Source organism: Micropterus dolomieu, linkage group LG08, assembly GCF_021292245.1.
Source record: "Micropterus dolomieu isolate WLL.071019.BEF.003 ecotype Adirondacks linkage group LG08, ASM2129224v1, whole genome shotgun sequence".
Taxonomy (NCBI): Eukaryota; Metazoa; Chordata; class Actinopteri; order Centrarchiformes; family Centrarchidae; genus Micropterus; species Micropterus dolomieu.
In genome coordinates, this window is record NC_060157.1 from 31,942,189 (window position 1) to 31,948,774 (window position 6,586).

Below are 6,586 nucleotides of genomic sequence, written 5' to 3' on the forward strand. Positions count from 1 at the left end.
GTCCGTCTGTCTTAAAAAGAGACATTCTTTGCCAGAAAATATTAAAATTATCCACATAAAACACACGATGAGCCCTGCAGGCGGACTGGAGCCAGTCGTGGAGGCCAAGGAGTCTACTGAAGCGGCCAGCACCGCGACCAACTGTGGGAATGGGACCAGAGATAAAAACGGACTTTCCACACTGCTTTAAAAAGCTAAAAAGACAGTTAAAATAGAAACGGATGTTTCTGCTTATAGAGTCACCAATTATTAGTGTGGTTGGGGAGAAAAGAGGACGAGGAGATGCCGGTTGTGGGGTTCCAGAGCAGGACTGAGCAGAATCTGCTTTAACACTGCGTGCGGACTGAGGATGGAGTGTGTGAGCTGCCGAGTGTTGTGTTGGAGTAGCAGTAACACACCTGAGAGAAGGGCTACCCGACGGTGCAGGGTAGAGACGGCCTCCGGAGCGTCTGAGCACAGCCTCCTTCAGGATCCTACGTCGGGAACCGGAGGTCTTTGACCGGGATGACGGCCGCCGATCAGGTCCGGCGGCAGACCGGCGGCCCAGTGCAGGAGATGTAGCCGGTGGAGGAGATGCAACAGTGTCGGCAGGCACTGTGCGGCGAAAGAGATCCGTATCAGGGAGACTCGAAGCCGCAGGTGCATCCGTTTGATGGACCGGAGTGTCGTTAGACAAGGCTGCATAGCGGTTGGAGAGGCCGATGTGCGGAGGAGAGGCAGCCCCATCCGAGCCTCTCTTAAAGCCACGGACCACCACTTCAGCCCAGGTTGACTGATGCTTCGGAGTCGGTGTCCTGGATGATAGCGGTTGGGCTAAGAGAAACAATCTGTTTGGCTTGTACTGAAGCCACATCCATAAAGCCAGTCAGCAGGGAATCTTTCTCTTTGTCCTCTCAGAGTTATTTCGGCTAGCATAGTCACCGGAGCTTTGTTGCGATCAGTAGCGTTGATCGCGTTTTTACGGTCATCTAGCTTAAAATCCATGTCGGATGACTAAAATCCTTAACCCACGTAAAACTTAAGTTAAAAACTTAAGTTTACTCGAAAAAGAGTGGATTAAAACTGGATAAGAGTTCAGTTTAAGACGGAGCTTCCGACAGGTGGCTACAGACGCCAACGCATGCGCAGAGTGCAGATTACGTCAGCAATTACCGACAACTAATCGATTAATTGTTGCAGCTCTATTCAGGGAATGTATGTAGGCCCTTGGCTCTCCTTGTTCGGGCCACGGACAGGCAAAACTCAGGGATGCAAAAACTACTGCACCACCTACTGACTCACACCTGACAAGGTGTCATATCAGTCATATCAGTAAGCCTGCAGCCTTATAGTCAGCATATCTAATTCCTTAAGAACCTCATGTGTTATTAATAATATACAGTCAGTGTGTGCATGTAAGAAGAATACAAAAAAATAGAAATAACTTTTTAACGTTTTCACTTTGTGTCTCATAATAAAACACACAAACAAAGGCTTAAGACTTTCCTCTTTGATAAAGCTTATAGTTAGGGCTGGCTCAGGTGAGTCCTGAACCATCCCTTAGTTATGCTGCTATAGGCCTAGACTGCCGGGGGATTTCCCATGATGCACTGAGCTCCTCTCTCCTCTACTTTCTCTCCCTCTGTATGCAACCTCATCCCATTATTGCATGTTACTAACTCAACTTCTCCCCTTTCCGGTAGTCTTGTGCTTTCTCGTCCCTCTCCTCTCTCCTCCTATCACCTCCTATCTCCTCCTGGCCAATCGGGGGAACCGGAAAAAATGTCAGTGGCCTGCGGGCTAATTTGGCCTGCCACTGACAATCCTGAACAACACCATATGATCATTAGCAAATTTGAGCCAGCTCGCACTCTATTCACTTTTGACAAATACAGCTCTTCTCTGTTAGGAAGCTTCAACTCTTATCACATTAACTCATGGTTTCAGTGGTAAACCACCACAACAATAACAATTACCTACAAAAACATTAAATTCTAAGCAGACACCTTTTAAGAATACATCAATCATGAATCAATCAAACAAATGGCAAAGTTATTAGCAAATTTTAACAAAATCTTCACCGCTATGCATCATGGGAAATCTGTGGGGCAGACTACGTATCCTATCACCCCGGACTCACACAAGCAGTGTGTGAACTGTGGTTTAGTTCTGTCTTCTGACTGGCTTCAACTTCCACTGGAAACCCCTCAGCATTTCAGCAGCAGAGTGTGAAGCCTGCACAACGTAAATAATTTGTTTTTTGTCCTTTTGTGATTCTACTTCGTTCGTCACTGTGGCTCGCACATAGACTGTATATAAAAAGGGCCCGCATTAGTTTCCTCATCCCACAAGGAGCATTTTAGAATAACAGCGTTTTGCCTGTGTGATTTTGCTGACATGTTTAGATTTTGTTGATTTGGTGATTAGTGCTTGGTTTATGTACTTCTACTATGATTATTTAGGCTATCTAGTTAAATTGTTTCTTTTTGTCTGTTTTAACTGTGTTAAGTGTTGATATACGATTGGGAGTCCGTACAGGGTATTTTATTTTGAAAATTGACCGGATACATCAACAAATAGGGTTTGTCCCATAATCCAGGGGTTTTCAAGTGTGAGACAAGCTCCCTAGGGGGGTCCAAACAGTTTCAGGGGAGGCTCAGTAAATGGAAATGAAACAATATTACATTACTTGTCATTGTATGAGGAGAGGCCCGTAGTCTCAGACTTTGAACACCCCTGCCATAGACTGTATATAAAAAGGTTAGTCCACAAAAAATAGCAGTTTGGTGGTTTGTGTGAACAAGTGGCCTGGGGTCGAGTCAAATTCCCAACCTAAATTCTTGTGCCAGTCTGCCCCTGCGCACACACACACGCACAGCCTGATTTGTGCTGTCTTAAGACCCGGCTGTTTAGTTATGACTGATTATTATTATACAATTAAAATGATCTCTCTTTAATACGCGTTTTGAAGAAATGATGTGATCAAGGGACAAACTCCTGTTAAGGTCCTGAAAGATCCACACAACCACAGAGGTGGTCAGGTTCTGAGCAGAGAACAGTCAGAACTACTATGTCTTTCAGTGTAATGATTTCACATTTAAAAGTTGTGTTTGCGTAGATGCATTTTATTACAATAAAAGTTTTGAAGTTTTTTTATCCTCAGTCTTACTAAAAAGCTCAACTCAGATTGTTTGGTGGATCAGTCTTTATTTTGGCCTAAAAACTGAAAACAGAAATGAACCCACTGATTTAAACAGACATAAATTAATAGATCTATGTCATAAAAGATTAGAAAGGTGGAAATATATTCATGCTGTTATTCTTCCTTTAGTTTACATGAACACGGCAATATTTTGACAAAAAAAAAAAAGTACAGTTTTTACAATCGCTAACATCCTTTTGTTCAATCTGTAACCACATTCTCAAAATTCTAAACACAATTAGTCAGTTCAGGATCAGTTTTTTCTTTACGTACAAGCTTACCCAATACCAAAACTATGGATGTTTCTTATTTACAAATGCTTGCACACAACATGTTAGTAATGATGACATCATTTTCAAAACCATATATAATATGTACAGCCTCGACTTCTGCTACAGTAGCAGCTGAAAATGTATAATGAAAGAGTTCTATTTCTGAATAAATATATCACTGAAACATTGAGAAATAGCTGATTTATTGTAATCTGGGTAAAATAGATCAACTGTGGTTGATCTATTTTAATTCCATTAATTCCAGTCTCAACCAGAGACATAGCCAGGTGTTGAAGTTCTTTCAATAACATACACAATGCAGTAAAAAGGAGACTTTGTGGAGTTGAGTTCATCCAATGTGGATACAGAACAACACAGAGGAGGAGAGAAAGAAAGAATAATCTCAGAACAAGGGAGAAGAATAGTTGGGCCGGGGAGAGGAAGAGTGCCAGGGAGGAGTACGTGTTTCTATCCGGGTACATAATGACAGATGACACTAGATGTGATGTGGATGAGAACATGAAGATAATATGGATTAGAACAGGACTTTCCCGGTGCATTTTCTGTTTCAATGTAATTACATTTACAATTTACTTATTTGGCAGACGCTTTTATCCAAAACAACTTACATTTGAGGAACAAAATACGAGCATCAATACAGTAAGAGATCTACGAGTGACCATACTGTAAATACTAGTTAGAGCTATCAGCATGTACAGCATCAGTAGGGTAAAATACTAAGGAAAAGAAGTAAGATTTAACGAATAGTGCAATCCATACAAGAGAATTGTAAGGGGATGGAAGAAGAAGAGCACACGAAATACATCTAAGAGATTAGAGGTGTTGAAAGACGGACGCCCCTGCTCTGATGGCGTGTGGTAGCTTTCAACGTTGTGGTGTTACAGATGAGAACAGCTGGGACTGAGATTGCTTTGTGTGCAGTGGTGGCAGAGCCAGACGGCCTTCGTTGGAGGAGCAAGGTGACCAAGAAGGAATGTAAATGTATTTGACAGTATATTTACACAAAAATCACATAGGTTGGATTAATTGTTAAACTTTCTGTAGTGTCAACTTCTGTCAAGCTTAAGGCCATTGCACAACAAGTCAAGGTACAGCGTAATGTGTGAAGTTGATGCTTTCACTGCAGACTGCTTTCCTCTCACGTGTCATGTGACCAGTGCGTAATCGCAGCCTTTGCGATTAGAAAATCTTGTTCTATCACATCATGATAAATGCAATTCATTGTTCAGCCCTACTGTAAAGTAAATTATAGAACATGTACAGTAAGTTATAAAACATCTACAGTACATTACAGAACATATACAGTAAGTTTTAGAACATGTACAGTCCATTATAGAACATATACAGTAAATTCTAGAACATCTACAGTAAGTTATAGAACATGTACAGTCCATAATAGAACATATACAGTAAGTTATAGAACATGTACAGTCCATAATAGAACATATACAGTAAGTTATAGAACATGTACAGTCCATTATAGAACATATACAGTAAGTTATAGAACATGTACTGTAAATTCTAGAACATCTACAGTAAGTTATAGAACATATACAGACCATTATAGAAGATATACAGTAAGTTATAGAACATGTACAGTACATTATAGAACATGTACAGTAAATTATAGAACATCTACAGTAAGTTATAGAACATGTACAGTACATTATAGAACATGTACAGTAAATTATAGAACATCTACAGTAAGTTATAGAACATGTACAGTCCATTATAGAACATATACAGTAAGTTATAGAAGATGTACAATTAATTCTAGAACATCTACAGTAAGTTATAGAACATGTACAGTCCATTATAGAACATATACAGTAAGTTATAGAACATGTACAGTAAATTATAGAACATCTACAGTAAGTTATAGAACATGTACAGTCCATTATAGAACATATACAGTAAGTTATAGAACATGTACAGTAAATTCTAGAACATCTACAGTAAATTATAGAACATGTACAGTCCATTATAGAACATATACAGTAAGTTATAGAACATGTACAGTAAATTATAGAACATCTACAGTAAGTTATAGAACATGTACAGTCCATTATAGAACATATACAGTAAGTTATAGAACATGTACAGTAAATTCTAGAACATCTACAGTAAATTATAGAACATGTACAGTCCATTATAGAACATATACAGTAAGTTATAGAACATGTACAGTAAATTATAGAACATCTACAGTAAGTTATAGAACATGTACAGTCCATTATAGAACATATACAGTAAGTTATAGAACATGTACAGTAAATTCTAGAACATCTACAGTAAATTATAGAACATGTACAGTCCATTATAGAACATATACAGTAAGTTATAGAACATGTACAGTAAATTATAGAACATCTACAGTAAGTTATAGAACATGTACAGTCCATTATAGAACATATACAGTAAGTTATAGAACATGTACAGTAAATTCTAGAACATCTACAGTAAATTATAGAACATGTACAGTCCATTATAGAACATATACAGTAAGTTATAGAACATGTACAGTAAATTATAGAACATCTACAGTAAGTTATAGAACATGTACAGTCCATTATAGAACATATACAGTAAGTTATAGAACATGTACAGTAAATTCTAGAACATCTACAGTAAATTATAGAACATGTACAGTCCATTATAGAACATATACAGTAAGTTATAGAACATGTACAGTAAATTATAGAACATCTACAGTAAGTTATAGAACATGTACAGTCCATTATAGAACATATACAGTAAGTTATAGAACATGTACAGTCCATTATAGAACATATACAGTAAGTTATAGAACATGTACAGTAAGTTATAGAAAATCTACAGTACATTATAGAATATGTTCAATACATTATAGAACATATACAGTAAGTTATAGAACATGTACAGTAAGTTATAGAAAATCTACAGTACATTATAGAACATATACAGGAAGTTATAGAACATGTACAGTAAGTTATAGAAAATCTACAGAACATTATAGAACAAATGCAGGAAGTTATAGAACATGTAGAGTACATTATAGAACATATAGAGGAAGTTATCGAACATGTACAGTAAAATATAGAACATGTACAGTAAGTTATAGAACATGTCCAGT